The sequence below is a fragment of the Rhinolophus sinicus genome, linkage group LG01 (genome assembly GCF_036562045.2).
Source record: "Rhinolophus sinicus isolate RSC01 linkage group LG01, ASM3656204v1, whole genome shotgun sequence".
In the NCBI taxonomy this organism is placed as follows: Eukaryota; Metazoa; Chordata; class Mammalia; order Chiroptera; family Rhinolophidae; genus Rhinolophus; species Rhinolophus sinicus.
In genome coordinates this window covers 33,331,226-33,349,989 of record NC_133751.1, presented here as the reverse complement: position 1 = coordinate 33,349,989, position 18,764 = coordinate 33,331,226, and the positions used below count along the sequence as shown (strand labels likewise).

Below are 18,764 nucleotides of genomic sequence, written 5' to 3'. Positions count from 1 at the left end.
AAGATCTGTAACTACTAGTTTTTTTCAATTTTAAAAAATACAGAAAGGTACAGAAAATAATAAAATTAATCTACCATCCAGGACTGATAATCAGTTGTGAGTCATTGTGCATCATTTTTACTTAAGGCCAAAAAAAAGAAAGAAAGAAAGAAAGAAAAAAATAGAACATATTGTTTCAGTCACTTTTTTTTCTTTCTTTTTTTTTCTTTTTTTTTTTTTGTATTTCCAGACCATCTGAATTTATCTTTTCAAAGAAAAAGAAAAAATAAATAAATAAGGGACCACATCAGCAAAGTTTAATAAATATTTTGACACATTTGTTATAATGGACAATAAACGGTTTAAAAGGAAGGAAGTGCAAAAAGAAATGGAAAGGAACATAGAGTACTAAAATCTGCATTTTGAGGCTGTTTTCACACAATTTTAAACAACCCCATGTGATCATATCATTAACCAGCACACCAAATGCTTCCCATCAGATTGGTGCTCAATTATGTCAAAAGGACACTGAGTACTCATTTTAAAATAGGTGCTTATAAAAGATACAGGGATAACATGAGGAAATAGATACACAAGGAAACAAAACAATTTGAAGTATCTGTCTGTCTTGATATACAGAAGGAAGAAGTCTCAGACTTCAGCGGCACAGGAATACTTTCTTTATACTGACACAAATCTTGACTAAATGTCGTAGATGTAGAAATCAAGCTGATAAGTGCTAAGGATTCTTTCAATTCCATATCCATAATCCATACCCAGTGGTTCAAGTCAAATTCTGCGACCAAGGCAAAGAATGCTATAAGATTGTGGGGATCTCGTAGGTGTTTAGCCCATTTAGACAAGGGGGTTGGGGGGAGGGCAGTAGTAGTAGAACTGTGATAAGTGATGTAAAAAATAATTGCTCTAGAATTTTTGTATTAAAATACTTTAAAGGGGAGAATCACACTGAAAGATTCCTTTTAACCTCACATATTGCGAGATTAGTTTCACAGTATTGTGTGTAACTGACAAATAAATACACTCCTAAACCCTTGTTACCTTTCCTTAAAAAAGCGATTGTAGAGTAGCTAGAGACTCTATGGGTCTCATGTAGATTAGAGATTAAAAGCTACCTGATCCAGAAAAATCCCCCTTTCACTGAATGGTATAGAGTACACAAACAAGACACATTTGAAATATATGGACTGAGATTACTGTGGAAATCAATATTTTAATTTATATTTTCAGTTAAATAATATCATAGAAGCAAAGATGCAGTATAATACTGGACTGGATTTTTCATGGGCCAGTTTTAATTCAACATTACTTTAATAAGAGTTTCTTTTATAGTCGTTACTATGAAAATTATAATTCAACAAAAATCTTCTAGAAAAATGCCCCAAAATATGAAAATCGTTTGGAATATGAACAATATGATAGTTTGTTTGCTGTTTGTGTATTTCCTTGTTTTACTTTTTTATAATTGCTGCAACATAATAAAGATCTATTTACCCTTTTTGCTAACATTCTGAAAGCAACAATAAACAATCCCAATGATGCTTTTGTACCACCATTATATACCACTACTGTAAGGTTACCTCCTTTGAATATGTATTCTATAGAAGCCAGTCAAACTGACAAATTGTATTTGTGATTTACAAATGACACAGTGTATGAATTAAAATCACACTCTCCAGATAGTTTCAGATAGTATCAGACTGAAGAACTAATATTCAGCGAGCAGCTACTGTGTGTCTGTTTTGTGCTTACTGTTTATAAATAATATTTAATTTCCCTTACAATTCCAGGAAGTTTATGTAATATTCCCACTTTTTTAGATTGAGTAATTGAGCTTCAGGAAGATTAATTATAGAGTACAAACAAGTAGAAAGTAATGAAGCCTTGATTTCACGTAGGGATTCCTAAAACTAGGATTATTATTATTATTAGTAGTAGTAGTAGTAGTAATAGTAGTAGTAGTAGTGTTTTGTTGTTGTTGTTGTTGTTGTCGCTGTTGTTAGAGGAAAAAAGCACTTACAACGTGTGGTCTTCAGAGTAAATCTGCAGCAACTCTTTCTTAGCAAAAACAATTAATTGATAGACTTTGATCCATGTATAAAACAAACTTGGAAGAAATCATTTATTTGAGCTAAGAAACAAACTTCTCTCTTATTTGCTTTTCCAGAAGCGTTATTATGAGTTCTTGATTAAAAAAATATATATCCATATGACTTGGATTTTGGTTTATTCTGCTTTGGAAATTTCTGATGTCTGTCATAGGTCTTTCCCTGAACAGTTGAATTTAGGAAAGAAAATGATGAGGTGAGCAAAAGAAAAAGTAGACTGGACTCTTTTTACAGTGACTGACAAGATTCATGAATTTTCTGCAAAGAGTAAGATTTCATAAAAACCTGAATTCTGAGAAAAGAAAAAAATATATAAAGCTCAGGTTATTTTTACTAAATTTATTGGGGTGACATTGGTTAATAAAATTATATGGGTTTCAAGTGTACAACCCTATAATACATCACTTGTATACTGCATTGTGTTTTTACCACCAAAGTAAAATCTCTTTTTGTCACCAAATATTTTAACTTCCTCAGTTGTTCTTTTTTTGATGTGACAGTAGCTAGTGCCTGTTTCTACTCCTTCAGCATTTGCTGAAAACATACTTGTCCTTTGGAGTAAATATTCTGGTTATTGGAAAGAACAGTGTGAGAACAGTGATCTGTCTGTACAGTCTGTAGAAATGTTTGCAATTACATTTTGTAGCACATGTCGACCATGTTCAACACACAGTGTAGAGGTGAGGGGGGCAGTTTGAGGACAATCAGTTGAATACTTCAGGGATACCAGACAGAAATAAATTGTTTAAAAACCAGTAATATCCCAAAAGACATAATCAATAGCTGTAACATCAAGTGTAATTTCCAAAAATCTGGTATAATATTAGTTATTATTCCTTCATTGTTTAAGGAATTAACTCAGAAATGAAGCCAAGTAGAACCCAGCCTAGTGAAGGGAAGTACAAATGGGTCAATGAAACGCAATAGAACATTGTAGGTAACATAATATGATGGCAGCTCAAAGTCCATTTTACCCTAGGAGATATGGATATCAGGATAGGCTTAGTAAAGTAGAAAACTCAACATATTTTGAATTGTTTACAAAATTTATAATCTCTCTTTTCATAATCATTCTCAAAGCCGCCCCTCACTCCCCTCAGCATTACATACCTGCTCCTTGAATGCATGCTTCTGCTACATTGCACATGCTTTTCTGTAGAAAACAGTTGAGATTCTTTAATACATGGTTTAATCTTCTGGTTCAATATTAATTTATGATGCATTGTTGAAAGATGGAATCACAGATAAAACTTTTTAACAAAGAAAAATCATATTTTTGTTAGGATTAATTGGCTTATTAATCATCTATTTAAGTTATCATAATTTAACAATCTACTGTAAGTTTCCTAACTCATCTTGAAGATTTCACAGAGGAGTAGAGTTGCTCAAAGTTATAATTCATTTATATATATATGTATATATATATGTGTATATATATATGTATATATGTATGTATATATATATATATATATATATATATACATATATATATATAAATTTTTTTTTTTGCTTGACTATTGTTCTTGTTAGTGACTATGTTTTTGTCATGGAAGCTAATGCTAAATTAAGTCTTTAGTTGTGCTGTCATTAAAAACTTCCAAAATTACACCATGATGGCAAGTGTTCACAATAGCTTTATTTTGTAATTATTTAATATATTCTGATTGAGTATCTAGTTGATCATTGTCTATTTTATGTAGATCATTATATTTGAAGGTAGAGATTATATTGTCTTTCTATCTTCTGTAGCACCTCACCTTCTGTAGGTATTCAAGAAAACATTCTTATAACAAAGTGTATTTTTCATATTTTATATTTTTTCAGATAGATTTTCCTATGCCTTGAATCAATATATTAAATAAGTAAAAGAAAATATATAAATGTGTAATAATTTATGATAAACAGCTGAATGCCAATTTTTATTGATTTAATCTTAATAATTATAAACCCATATGATATATAATTCTGTTCAGCTATGCAACCATCTACACATATTCACATTTTTTTTTTTACACAAGTTCAGTGTCCTCAGAAAGGATCCTGCTCAACTTAGTCATTTTGTCCTATTTTTACTTGCACTATTTATTTTATTATCCCATTATCCTTTGGCCCCTATGCCCTTATTTTACATTTATGAGTTCCTTTCTTCCAGAGTAAGTTTTAAAAATTCCAGTACCATGAATGGTCTATTGTACCTAATGATTTTCAACCATTGCTGCTTTATTTTCCAATTTTTCCATTACCCTTTAGGGATTTCCTCAATGTTTAATAATCTAAATGGCACTTTTGTTTCTGAAGGGAACAGAATATGCCACTTTGGCATATTGATTATTTTGAATTAAAGTTACCTAAGAAACAAGTGCAAGAAAGACACCCTGAAAGAAGGAAATAAATTTTGCTTATGAAAGGTAGCCTACCTGTACCAGGAGGGCAGAAGACATCCTTGTCACCAGAGATAGGAAATTTGGGGCCAAGAAAGCAACAAACCTGTTACTTCTCAACTAATTTACTACTCCAACCCCAAACTTCTTTGTCTTGTCAATTCTTCACAAATTTATTGTCTCTCTGTCTAAAAGTTATAAAAACTGTCTGCTTTGTCACTTTTTGGAGCCTGATATCTATGGGTTTCCTGCACGAATCAAATTAAATTTCTTGTTTTTCTCCTGTTATTCTGTCCTTGTCAATTTAATTATCAGACCAGCCAAAGGAACCTAGAGGGGAAGAAGGGAAAACTTTTCTTCTCCTACATTTCATCACATTTTATTTTCTCTAAGCACCCTACCCTGAACAGAAGTTCTCCGATTTGTCACTGTTTTGTTTTTTATCCTTGAGATTTAATTGAATTTGATATTCAACGAAAAGATGAAAAATTAATACAGAAAATCATGCAAATACAATTATTATGTAGGAGAATATATATATATTAAGTTGGCCACTTGCTTTGTTTGTATTATTAAATATCTTCAGCCAATTAATAGTTTGTGTGTCAAGCCCTCTGTTACACACTATTGGGAAAATATAATTAAAAACAAAATTTCCTCCCAACTCAGAAAAATGTTCCACATAGGAGAGAAATAAAACAGTTTTATTATTAAGTAAGCAGTCAAATACCATGCACATCACAGGCAATTTGTTAGAGATTGTCAAGACAGAAAGAATTCTTACCCTTTTATATAGTCAAGCAACTATAACCTATTGCATATTTTTTTTCAAGACAAATAATCATTAGTCATCAAGCGAGAGGAAATAACACCACCATTTGTCACATATAGTTCATCCTAAATTCACCTGGAAACAGAATGACCATTTGTCTTAGTTAATTAGTTTTCTTCAAAGAAAAAATAAACTCATGTATATATGGCAGATAGTAATTTTGGAATGAGGAGCTCACTGAAATTAGGCACCTATACTTCCTTAGAAATTGAAAGATAGGGGATGGTTACATTTCAAGGAGATGTCTCCCAAGTCTTTGAGAAAGACTTTTCATTTGTAAAGCTCATGAGAGCCTTATTTAGGTTTGAAAAAGATTTTGAGAATCTCCAAGGGGGGGAAAGTTACCAATTTTACATATATATATGTAAAAAAAATATATATATATATGTAAAATTATATATATATAATTTTTTTCTTTTCTTTTTTTATTTTTTTTGGTCTTTTTAATGAAATACTTTGAAAGAAAAGAAGCACAGAAAGGAGTCTCTTTTCCCTTTTGTACCAGGGATTTTATTTATTTATTTTTTTAAATTTACCCTTACAAGCCCTGGGGCTATACCAGGGGTGCCAAAAAAATGTATATACATGATTTGTATTCATCTTTTGTTATTGGTATATATTGAGTACTACAATTTTAATACAGTTTTTCCCTTTCTTAAAATGTGTATACATTTTTTTGACACCCTCTATATATGATTCTTGCTAGGGAATAAATGTTGGTGAACTCTTTAAGATGACCTCAACAAAATTTTCACACACACACACACACACACACACACACACTCACACAACTAGACTCTATTTGGTGCTAGCAGGTTGTGATCTCTGTTTCTGACATTTTTTTACCTTTTTAGATGTTTTCATTATGAGGGAAAACGTTATAAAACATATTTAGTGATATTTTATTTATATAAATGTATTTTAAAAATTCATTGTTGTTATTTTTATTTATTTTTATTTTTTGTAATTTCTGTTCAACAGATAATTACTGGAATGCTTCTTTGTTCAAAGGATTGTTCCAGATTGTATGGGAATATTATACTTCTTGTGCACTTCTTGCTATAATTATTTAAGGTATCATCCATTTTTCTGAAGTTTGAAATAATTGTTTTTTGTTTTGTTTTTTTAATAGTCAATGGACACAAAAAGTATATTTATAAGTTAGGAAACTAAACAAGTGATCTTTTAAAGAGTATTTTAATAACTATAACATCTTATTAATGCATTTGTTGTATGAAAGTTAATTTGTCCTCTCTGAGAATAGTTTAACTTTTTTTTTTCAGTTTTTCCTTTTTTCTTTAGTGAAATGTTTTTCAGTGACAACAGTCAATGCCATTTCTATTTTAGATAAATTTAGAACATTTGATGAAAAATTATTCACTAAAACAGACATTCTGATTCTGACAATGCCTGTATTGTGAGCCCTTAATTTGTTATCTCAAGTCCTACAGGATATCAACAATCCACATGGCATTGACATGTTTATTAAAACACTCTTTTATTGTAGCTTTAGGACACTTTTCTTGATAAATGAATTGATTTATATAAGCTATATTCTCCATTTGATAATATATTCAAGTACCCTAGTTATAAGTTTAATTATGTTAACACAATCTCCTTTCTTTTTCTCACTTTTCCCTTTCTTCCTTCCCTATCTCACTCTTCCTTTCTACCATATAAACATTTAAAGATAGTCTTTAAAGCACCAATGGAAAACATGTTTTACATTGACTATCTTATAGTAAGTCTTAAGGACATTTGAAATCCCGTCTGTTTTTTACGCATTGTCACAGTGTGGACTTTCATTAGCAAGTCTCAAATCAGATTAGATTTCAACTACTGATAATTTTTTAAAATCCTTCTCTAGAGTAAGCTGTTTTACTTTTCTGAAAGTAGTAGCATAGTCCAAAACAAAACAAAACACTGTATCTAAATTCATCCTCTGTGAAGGAATATTTTGAAGTAGATTCGAGAGTTTTAAAAGTTAAGTGCATCAGTCAATTACCAAAGGGCAATAGCCATTAATAACATGGGCTCCCATGCAATGCTTTTATCTCCTACATTCAAAGGCAACAGGTTAGACAGAAATGGGTGGACATTGAATTAAAAATCCATGATGGAAAAATTCCCATTTCATCCAAGATACCTCTTAGCAAAAATTTATACATTTTATCAGCCATCAAAATGTCTCTCTCCCTGGAATTTACTATCACAGCTGTTTGAAAAAAAAAGAAAAAAGTGTTTTCTTTGTCACCTGATTTTGAAGTTCCTGTTTTAGTTCACTCCAAAATAACAAGGCTGAGAATAAATTTCTACTGCAGTAAAGAACTGTAATTGATCCTGCAAGATAAAAAGAAAAATTCTATATAATAAAACCAGGTTATTTCCCTATGTGATGTCATCAATATTGGGAAGGTTCCAGAATTTCTATGCATACAGCATTACAGGTACTGTAATTTGTATCAGAATCATCTGGAGGGCTTATCAAAACATAAAATCCTGGGCCCTATTCCCAGAGATTCTAAGTCAGTAAGTAGGTCTGGGAGAGGTAACACAAGAATTTGCATTTTTGACAAGTTTCAGGTGATGCTATGCTAGAAGCCACTCTTTGAAAATCACTGTATGTATTAGAAAACTAGGTGACTTATCTTGAAGTGTCATTTGCATAGTAACCACAGTGTTATTAATTAGGTGGTGAAGTTTTTATAAAGATCATTTCATTCATATTTCACATTGAGAAAATGTCAAATGCCCATGTTAAGAATTCATTTTAATTAGAAGTGACTGGGGAAAGTATACAAATAATGTGGGAAATGAAGTCCACTTTGGGGATAAATGGATCTACGCTACATTTTTTAGGGTGCTATATGGCATTAAGGTTTTTAGGGAAAAAATCATGTTTGATGGAGTTGATGAGGATAATATTAGAGGAAGGCAAGACTAGAAAGTGTTTAGTAAACAAAACAGTTTCTGATATTATAGAGCTCATAAATCCTGAAAGTCAAGTGTCAGATTATTTCTTACCTTTGTCTCTCTTCTGATTTATTTTACCTTTTTTTTTTTTTTAAGGAAGAACAGAATTCACTCTGCATTTGATGGGATCTATATGATATATAAACAAAACTCAGTGAGAAATTTTTTAAGAGACTTTTTTGTTGTTGTTCAAAGGAAATTGTTTTTAATAGAAAATCATTATTTCATATTTAATCAGCAATGGACAGAAAGGTTGCAGACAAGAACAAATCAAATGATTCAAAGAAATATCTAGCTTAATGAAATGTTTATTTTTAATATTAAGGTCATATTTCTATAGTTATCCAAAGATATCCTGGGCATAGAAAGCAGACTTTTAAATTAGCAGTAATTTTCAAAGAACTTAACCTTAGAAAACACATTTTAGTGGTCTCATTTCCCCCCTAGTTTTCACGATAGCTTCTGTATATCTTTACTATCATTCTAATTTTGTCTTTTTTGAATAATTATTTGATAGTAATTAAGTCTGTCTCCAGTTATAAAATTTCTATTCTTGATTGATTATGCAAAATGTTTCCTATTAAGCACAAAAAATGGCCCTCATTTATTAATAACTTTCATCAATATTAACAGATTGTTTTCTTAATAAAGACACATGCTCTATACATAAGTTACTAGTGTCTATTCTTCCAAAGAATACAAGTGATACACAACCATTTTTTGTTGTTTACAAAGAAGATATGGTAGCAAATATGCAATCATTTAAGTAATTGCCTGATTATCAAACTCAATGTTTTCAAAATTTCCTAAAATTAATTCATTGTTTGTAAATATTTGCCTTAGGGGTTTTTTTTGTTTTGTTTTGTTTTGTTTTTGACTGGAAGTTATAAAAATCAAAATACACAAACATGATATTTTTATCAGAATTTTATTTACAATCTTAAAAATAAAATAATCTTATTAGAATAAAGAAAATTTAGATTTTTTTAGAAAACATAGATACCACTTTGTTGAACATATTGATGTATAAATTATTTATTTAACATTATGCATTCATAATTAAAAAATATATATAAAATCCCTGATGCTTGATGTGGTGGAAAGCACAGTTCTATATACTAGGATACTAAGTCCATAAAAACTTTATTTACAGTTTTTGTTTCAACAAATTTTTAAACGTCTATCATAAAGAGTTAAGCAGGTGAATCACTATTGTATTAAGTGCAAAAGTGGGGGCATGGAAAAAACAATGTGTGTTTCACACTGTTCATTCTTCCCCTGTTTTCTATGAAAACTCTACTTTGTTCCATTTATATTGGAGGTCCTTTAATCTCAAGGATTTCCCCAAAGGATGGTTGTGATTGGTTTTATCTAGTTGTCATAGTATGGTTCCTTTTGACCAGACTTGTAATCCAGTTAGTACCAATGAGATATCTGCAGAAATAAATTGGATGAGGTTTCTAGGAAAACTTTTGGCTTCCTGATAAGAAGATAAATGATTCTGCAACTTTACTGTATTCTTTTATTCATTTCCAGTAGTGTGTGTGTGTGTGTGTGTGTGTGTGTGTGTGTGTGTGGTCTTCAGGGTTTTTTATATATAAGACCATGGCATCTGCAAGTAGTGACAGTTTTATTTCTTTCTTTCCAATTTGGATGCCTTTTATTTCTTTGTCTTGCCTAATTGCTCTGGCTAGGAATTCCAGCATTATGTTGAATAAGAATGGCAAGAGAAGATATCTTTGACTTGTTCCTTAGAGAAAAAGGTTTCAGTTTTTCATGGTTGATTATGATGTTAGTTGTGGGTTTACCATATCTGGTCTTTATTATGCTGAGGAACTTGCCTTCTATACTCATTTTATTGAATTTTTTCCTTTTCTTTATCATAAATGGATGTTGTTTTTTTTGTCAAATGCTTTTTCTATTTCTATTGAGATGATCATATTATGTTAATGTGGTGTATCATGCTGACAGATTTATGGATGTTGAACCATCGCTGCATCCCTGGAATAAATTCCACGTGATCATGGTGTATGATCCTTTTAATGCATTGTTGTATTAAATTTGTTAGTATTTTGGTGAGGATTTTTTCATCTATATTAATCAGAGGTATTGGTCTGTAACTTTTTGTGTGTGTTGTTCTTGCCTGGTTTTGGTATCAGGGTAATGTTGGCCTTGACAAATAAGTTAGGAAGCATTGCCTCTTCTTCAATTTTTTTGTAAGAGTTTGACACGATAGATACTAAATCTTTGAATATTTGGTAGAATTCACCACTGAAGCCATCTGGTCCTGGACTTTTGTTTTTGGGGAGGTTTCTGATTACTGTTTCAATTTCCTTTCTAGTGATTGATCTTTCAACTTTCTAAATTCTTCTTCAGTAAGCCTGGGAAGATTGTATAATTCTGAGAATCTGTCCATTTCTTCTAGGTTGTCCAATTTGGTGGTATATAGCGTTTCATAGTATTCTTGTATGATCCTTTGTACCTGTTGTATCTGTGGTATCTGTTATGCTTTCTCCTCTTTCATTTCTGATTTATTAAAGTCTTTTGTCTTTTTCCCTTAGTGCATCTAGCTAAAGGTTTGTCAGTTTTGTTCATCTTTTCAAAGAACTAACTAGCTCTTCATTTCATTTCTCTATTTCATGAATTTCCACTTTAATTTTTGTATATTGTTTTCCTTCTATTGATTTGGGGCTTTGTTTGTTCATCCTTTTCTAGATCTTTAAGGTGTAATTTTAGATTATTTGAGATTTTTATTTGTTTGTTTTTTGAGGGAGGCTTGTATTGTTGTGAACTTCCTTTTAAGAACTCCTTTTACTATATTCCAAAGATTTGGGTATGCTTTATTTTCATTTTGTTTGTCTCTTTTTATCTTTTCTCCTTTCTTTCTTCACTGACCCAATAATTGTTCAGTAGAATGTTTTTTAATCTCCACATTTTTTTTTCCAACTTTCTTCTTGTAGTTGATTTCTAGCTTCATACTACTGTGGTCAAAAAATATGCTTGATATGATTTTGATCTTCTTAAATTTATTGAGATTCTTGTTTCCCAACATATGAATTATCCTTGAGAATGTTCCATGTATTGGAAAGAATGTGCATTCTGTTGCTTTCATATGTGGAATACAAAACAAAAAAGTAACAACTGAATTAACAAAATATAATAAAAACAAATTTATTGATATAGAAAACAATATGGTGATTATCTGAGGGGAAAGTGGGTGGGTGGGTGGGGAGAGCAATAGATAAAAGCAGTTGAATATATGGTAATAGATGGAAATTAGAACTTGGGGTGGTGAGCACACAACAGAGGATACAAATATTGAATTAAGTATTATACACCTGAAATTTATATGTTATTAACTAATTTACCTCAACATAAAATACATTTTAAAAAGAGAGAAAAAATCAACTGACATTACATCCTTTTGCCTTTTGCTCATTATCCTATTCCTTCCTGAAATGTTGATTGAATCCCTTCAGGTAAAAGGACCATCTTGTAACAATAGGGACAAACAGAAGAAAAGTCTAAGGGATTTAGAGATATGCTACCCATCGTTGTCCATCCACCTTATCAATCTTATAAGATGGCTACCTCTGGCCTCTTTGGTGTCACATAACAAAATGTTTACTTGTTTAAATTAATACTAATTAAAGTTTCTGTTATTTGCAATCAATTAATACAGAGAAATAATGTCCATTGTATTTCCTGCAATTTCTGTATGAATGCTACCAGTAACAAGTCTCACTAGTTGACAAGGTAATATGCTCTGTTCTAATGATCAAATATTTTAGAAAGCATTTATTTTATTAAAATTAAGTAAAATTTTCTTGGATTTAGATTGAGAATAACATTGTAAACTCCTGCTCTTCAAAGCCAGCAACAACAGCTCAAAACATTTTAAAGATACATACACCATAAATTTTAACACACCATAGACTGGCAATGGATCTATGCCCTTGGGGTTATAAGTTCAAATATAAGTGGCAATTATCTTTACTCTATCAAAACCTTTGTAGTATTTTAGAACCTCAATGTTTAAGCCCTCGTGGAATACTAAGAAATCAGGAAAGAATATTGCTATGCATTCCCTGTACACAAGTGAGTAGTTTCTCAAGTTCATATACAAGAAGTGGAATCTGAGTATACAGAGATGCTTATTTTCAACACTGTTAAAAATTGCCAGTTGCTTTCCAAAGTTATGATTTACATGTGATCAATAATACTTAAGACTCCCACTTCTCTATATATTCATAAATAGTTCATACTATTAGATCAAGTTTTTTACCCATCTGATGATGAGTGTAAAATAGTATCCTGATACTTTAATTTGCATCCCTGATTACTAATTGCGCTAAGTGGCTCTTCATATGTTTATTAGACATTTGTGTTTTATCTTCTTTGAAATAGCTATGTATATTCTCTCCATTTTCTTACTGAGTTTTTTATTATTGATTTGTAAATATTCTGTAAATGCTGACACTAATGTAATCTACTAGATCTGTGGAAAATAGCTTATTATGGTCTTTCCTTTTATTCACCTTTGCATATGTGCTGCTTTATTATAAAAACGTTTAACATATATAGAATCAAATATATTAAACTTTTTCTTATGATTTCTTGCATAGATATCATTCTTTATCCCAAGTTGCCCAAAATACATATGGTATTTCAATACTAGCAAATATCTATTTTTCATTTTAGATCTTTATACTAATTGAAATTTATTTTATGCCTAATATAAGATAGGGATCTATTGTATTTTTCCCTCCAGAAGTCTATCCTTTCCTCATTTTTATGGTTTGATTTTTTTTTTTTTTTTTTACCAAGTTGCCATATATTTCTTTGGAAAACAACTGGCAGTGTTCACCAAGGTAAAAAATAATCATACTGACTGATTTAGTATGAGAACATCCCACCACTTTCAATTTCTCTTTTTTCTTTTGTTTTTTTTCTCAGAATTGCTTTGAACAGTCTTGATCTGAAATTTTACATGTTCATAAAAATGTATAATCAATTTATCAAAATTCCCCAACAAGCTATTGGAATTTTGATTGTAATTACATTATCATTATGTTTTAATTTGGGGAAATTTAACATTTTCAACATTAAGCCTTAATATTCACAAACATTAATATATTTTTATTTATTCAAATCTTCTTTGATGACTTTTAATTGTGTTTTATAATTTTCTCCCTAAAGCTTTCACTTAATTTAAATTTTTTAACCCATGATTTATTACAGTATTTATCCCACTAATTTTTCTATTTGATATAAAGTAAAAGCACTCATAAAATAAGCAGAAATGTTAATTAAGTATTTAGTGTTTGTCTAATAAAAAAATCTTTTATATAGTACTCTTATATTGTGTTAATATAAACATAGAGTTTGAATTTGCATCAAATTAAAAAATAGTGTTTTTTTCCTCTGGAGATATGTTGTCACACAGCAGCCTAGTCAGCAGTCCCCCCGTGTCTTTCTTTGAGGAAAGAAAAGTCTGTGAGATTGTGCCTTTTTGGGACTTTGCTTATCTCAATATTTTACACCTTACATCTCTCTGTTTGGTCCCCAAAAGATGGTTGGCAGCCAAAGACGGGTAAGGTATCTCACATGTGATACAACCTAAGAAGGCGGAACCAAGTGGTGTCCCCCAATGAGCTGCCTTAGAAAATTCAGGAAGGAGCCTTGCTTCCCCTTCCCTACTGCCTGGGAAAAGCCATTACTGACTCTGGCTTTCCTCTCTCACCTGATTGTGAGAGAAGTCATAAGGGCAATAAAGATCAGCTCTCTCCACTTACCGAAACGGAACTGTTACAACATGCGAGACTTGCCCCCAAGGAGGTGCATACCTCACCTAAGTCATCACGAGACTTTCTGCTCCGGCTGCTTGGGGACAAAGATAATTGTTTTGATTCACTTTTGTGACATGATGTATGAGATTCACAGACCGTGGAAAAGATAATGCTACTTCCTTGCATGATTATCAATAAAAGCCACCAGTTGGCCCGATTCGGGGCTCCAGTCTCTGGTGACTGAGAGACCCCCTGGCCTTCTGAGATTTAACTGCATTAAGTCTGTTTCTTTCTTTCTTAAAACCTAACCCAACGCCGCCCCTTCTCGCACCCTCACTGCCCGTGTTGCGCTGGACGCGACAGAGATAGAATAACATGAGATAAAGAAAGAACATAGAGTATGTCCTACATCTGTAAATTATTATTTCTTTAGAAAGCAGTGAATAATTTGAACTAAACACAAAACTTTTTAATAGTGAGCATATATATTAATTGTATTCTTGTACTCATCTTTAATTTTTTATATAACTAAATATATATATATATATATATATATATATATATATATATATATATATATATACAAGTCAGGACTTTAAAAGGGAAACATAATAAATCAAATAAGCAAACAAACAGCTAGAAATGAAATATACAACTGTGTAGTCGCCATTATTGATTTCTCCAGGAAGGGTCCCCAGTCCTCCCAGAGGAGGGAACTCTTAGGGTCAATGACATAGCTCTTCAGTATTTTACTTAGAATCCTAAGCAAGTACCATACACTGTTAGGTGTAGGCAGAACACGACTCAACCTGACACTGCAAGGCCAGTTAATAGCACCATACTTCATAGCCTTGTAAGACTTATATAATTGATATTCTTATATCTATGATGGCCTGTATTTCCTCCCGACTCCTTCCACAGCAATCTCTGAAACCCCTGTTCATTATAAAGAGAAACTCCTTTAATCTGAAACGCTTCACAGAACTTTCCTTTCTTGTCCTTGCCTGAGGCTAAGAACTGACTTTTTTTCTTTTTCCTGAAGCTTTCTTAAGGGGAAGAAGACGTTCATTCTTCCACACTTGTGTCTCTGGACAAGGAAATACTTTTATTAGTATTCTCTCTGTGTTTCATTGTCACTTCCAGACAACATTTCCTTCAAAAATAGCATGAAGTTTAAGTTCATAGATTCTGAGATCAGATTGCCTGGGCCTAGACTCTGACTACATCATTTCCTGGCTATGTGATCTTGAGAAACTAGTGATTTTTTTTTCTTTTTTCTTTCTCTGTATCTCAAGGTTCTTATCTGAAAGTCAGAGATTAAAAAAAAAAAAAAAAATACTTCCAGACTTGTGAGAATTAAATGAGGAAATAATCATAAAGCAAAGAAAGGTTTTTTTGAAACGTAAACTGGTTACAATATTTTTTTCACATACATTTATTACTATGTTTACTAGAAAAGACCAGTCTGTATTTTTTAATTTCCACCATTGGTTTCATATATGATCTCTGTAACAGCACAAAATCTCAAATATTTCAAAAATTTTTGTATAAAACACTGCTGTTTCTCTTAGTTTTCTATATGGAAAATTTTAGTCATTTACTTCATGTACTCTCTTGTGATATGATCTCATACAATTTATAAGCTTACCTCCTCCATAGCTGAATGATGATTTGTTACTAATTGACAACTAAATTTTTAAAAAGACAAACAGAAAAATACTGATTCATTATAAGTAGGTGCACTAAGAAAGAAACTCATGAAATAATAATAAAACTATATAACTACTAGTTTTTAAATGTGTAGAATCAAGAAGAACCAAAGCAAATACATGAAACATAATAAGAGAAAAAATAAATTCTAATTTTTACTATCTGTAAATAAAAAGGTTATACATTATAATGCAGAACTAGATGCATTGCACTGCAGGTGAACATTCCATGGCTCAAGTGAATTAAATTACATTCTAAACAACACGATTGAATCTTATCCTGTGGGAGCTGTGGCATGCTGAACAATTTTGTGGGTCACCCCAGACCCCACTAAATCAGAATAAAGACCCAAACCAATGAAAATATAATTATGGCTCTAGAAATTATATGTACAAGTTTATTCTTTACTACGAGTTGCAAGAACTTTAATAAAAGTTGGAAAATCTCATATATATTAAGTACCTTGGTCTAAAACTTTCTCGATTGTTCCCCTTGAGTGATATAATGAACATAAGGAATGCATGCAAACCATTGTAGAGTTAAGACACTTGCATAACTTTCCATTACTCTTTAAATAAGAATTTCATGCTTACAACAGTCCTGAATTGGCAGTAATTCTGTGATAACTCCCAAAACCTAGAAAATTATCTTGGACCAACTTGATGTGTTATGTTTGTTTTGTGAAAGTCCAAATTTGCTGTCTAAGTCTGATGCTCTAAGCTTCTTTGTCATCAACTACTTTAATAAAAAGTACTCTATCCAACGTTACACACAATAGCAGCATTAATCTCCAAGTCTTGATAATTTTAAAATAAGAATTATCACGTAATCAATGTGTAGTTTACAGACTAGGTGTCCTCAATACTGTTCTGGGGCATCCATGAGGGTAAGACAATTTTCCTAATCATACTAAGATGTTATTTGCCTTTTCACTGTGATGACATTCATAGTTCAAAAGCAATGGCACATAAAGCTCCAGGTACTTAAGCATCAGTCAAAGTAATGGTGCCTAGCTGTGCTAGTAATCTGAATTCTTCACAGCAATTTGAAGTTAAAAAAAAAAAAAATCCAATTCACTTAAAAATTTCTTTGATCAAGTAGCAAAAAATATTTATTTTATTATATATTAATCATCTAGAATTTTTTTAATATTCTGTGCAATTAAATGGAAAATATGCATAAAGCCCTTTTATTTAGAACTGAATTACTGTGGTTGTCTGAAGGAAAACCACTTGTGCAATTTGAGTTGTAAGCAGATCTAGACACTTTTCTTCTGAAACACCATTTTATTTTAAAGAACTATAGAAAGACCAAGTACGGTTGTTTAGTCTTGGATATTCAGCAAATTTTTTTTTTTTCAATATGAACTAAATGAATCTACCCCTTCAAATAAAACAATTGAATTTAATGGGTAATAATAAAATTGGAGCTTTGAAGTAAAACATTAGAAATTTGGAAAGCAGATATCCATCATCTTGAGCTTCTTAGCTTCCCAACACATAGAAACTTTTCTGATGAGTTCAGTAGTGATAAAAATGAATGTGATTTATTTTTACTATTTTGTTAGTGAAATATGTCATTATTGGGAGATATGCATACATCAGTGAAACGTTTTCCAAATGATCATTCCATGTATATAAGGATACATTCAAAATGGAAGATGAACCAATGGATTTTAATGTAATAGAGTAGAAAAAGCTCAATGAGGTTTCAGAATTCATATTGCAACATTTTAGAAAGTATCACTTGTCTAGTTTCAGCATAATAAGAACAAAAAATACTATTCTTAACTATATAAAAAGGCTATTAAAATACTCTTCACTTTTTGAACAACATATGTCTTTGAGGCTGGACTGTCTTCACATATTACAACCAAAGTAAAACACTATGCAACAGATTGAATGCAGAGAAGATATGAGAATCCAGGTGTCTTGTATTAATCCAGATATTAAACAGATGTGCAAAACTATTAGGTTGGTATAAAAGTAACTGCAGTTTAAAATGTCAAACATAATTGCAAAAACTTCAATTACTTTTGCACCAACCTAATATTAAAATAATACCAGTATTTTCTTTAAGGTTTTCTCCTGGTTTGGCAAAAAATAGTTATTTTTTTCATTTAAAAAAGCCTCTTTTTGTTAACATATGGTAGGTTTATTATTTTTATTTTTAAATAAATAATATATATTTTAAAATTCTAATTGGGTAAATATTAATAGATGTAACCCTTAAACAAAAACTTTTTGGAGTCCTTAATAATTTCTAAGAGGAAAATAACCAAGAACAAGAAGTTTGAGAAACGTTGATTTAAATAAAAGATCAGTCCCTTTCTAGACCCTCACATCTGGATTTCTTCTTCTAGAGCAGGGAATTTTATTGTTTCTCTGCAGTCATATCTGTGAAAATGGGTTTTCCTTCAACCCATTGCAGTAGTGCTCCCTAATGTCTGATTTTTGGTTTGATTAAATTAAATTAAATTATTTCCCCACTATTTGCTTGTTTGTTTGTTTGTTTGTTTTCACAGCAAGCCTGGCTCACCAAAATATAACATTTTTCAACTACATTCCTATAATAAAATTGCTTCTTTAAAGCTAGTTAAAGAATTTTATTTTCATTTCTGTTGAGATCCATTTTTTATTTTTTATTTAGCTCATTGTTGATCCATTCACATTTGTAACTCAATTTTGTATTGTAATATTAATCTCTTCCAGCTCTGTAAAATCTGAAAATTTAATCTTGGACTCCTAAAATTCATTGACAAAAAGCATTAAACAGCGCTGGTTACAGTAAATTTTTTTTTTTTTTTTGAGGCTATCTAATAAACAGTAAAGTATTTGTTTCAGCAAATATTTTTTTCACTTTATTAGAGCCTGTCTGAGGTATTATCAGTAATTAATCAATATTATTGGTATATTTTAATCAGTAGGAGAACAATAACAATGCTATTATTTGTTGCATAGTCAGTCATTTTAGC

The 18,764-nt window shown here is 31.0% G+C and overlaps 2 long non-coding RNA genes across 9 annotated transcripts in view; both read right to left on the bottom strand.

Moving 5' to 3' along the window:
• The window catches only part of LOC109449577 (uncharacterized), a 473,005-nt gene that overhangs the window by 149,480 nt on the left and 304,761 nt on the right, over positions 1–18,764 (bottom strand). The gene's annotated exons all lie outside the window — the stretch shown is intronic.
• Positions 313–7,660, bottom strand: LOC141570545 (uncharacterized). The gene is made up of 3 exons (XR_012494666.1): positions 7,573–7,660; positions 3,216–3,355; positions 313–775 (listed from the first exon to the last, which is right to left on the bottom strand). It is a non-coding gene; the product is annotated as an uncharacterized LOC141570545 (long non-coding RNA).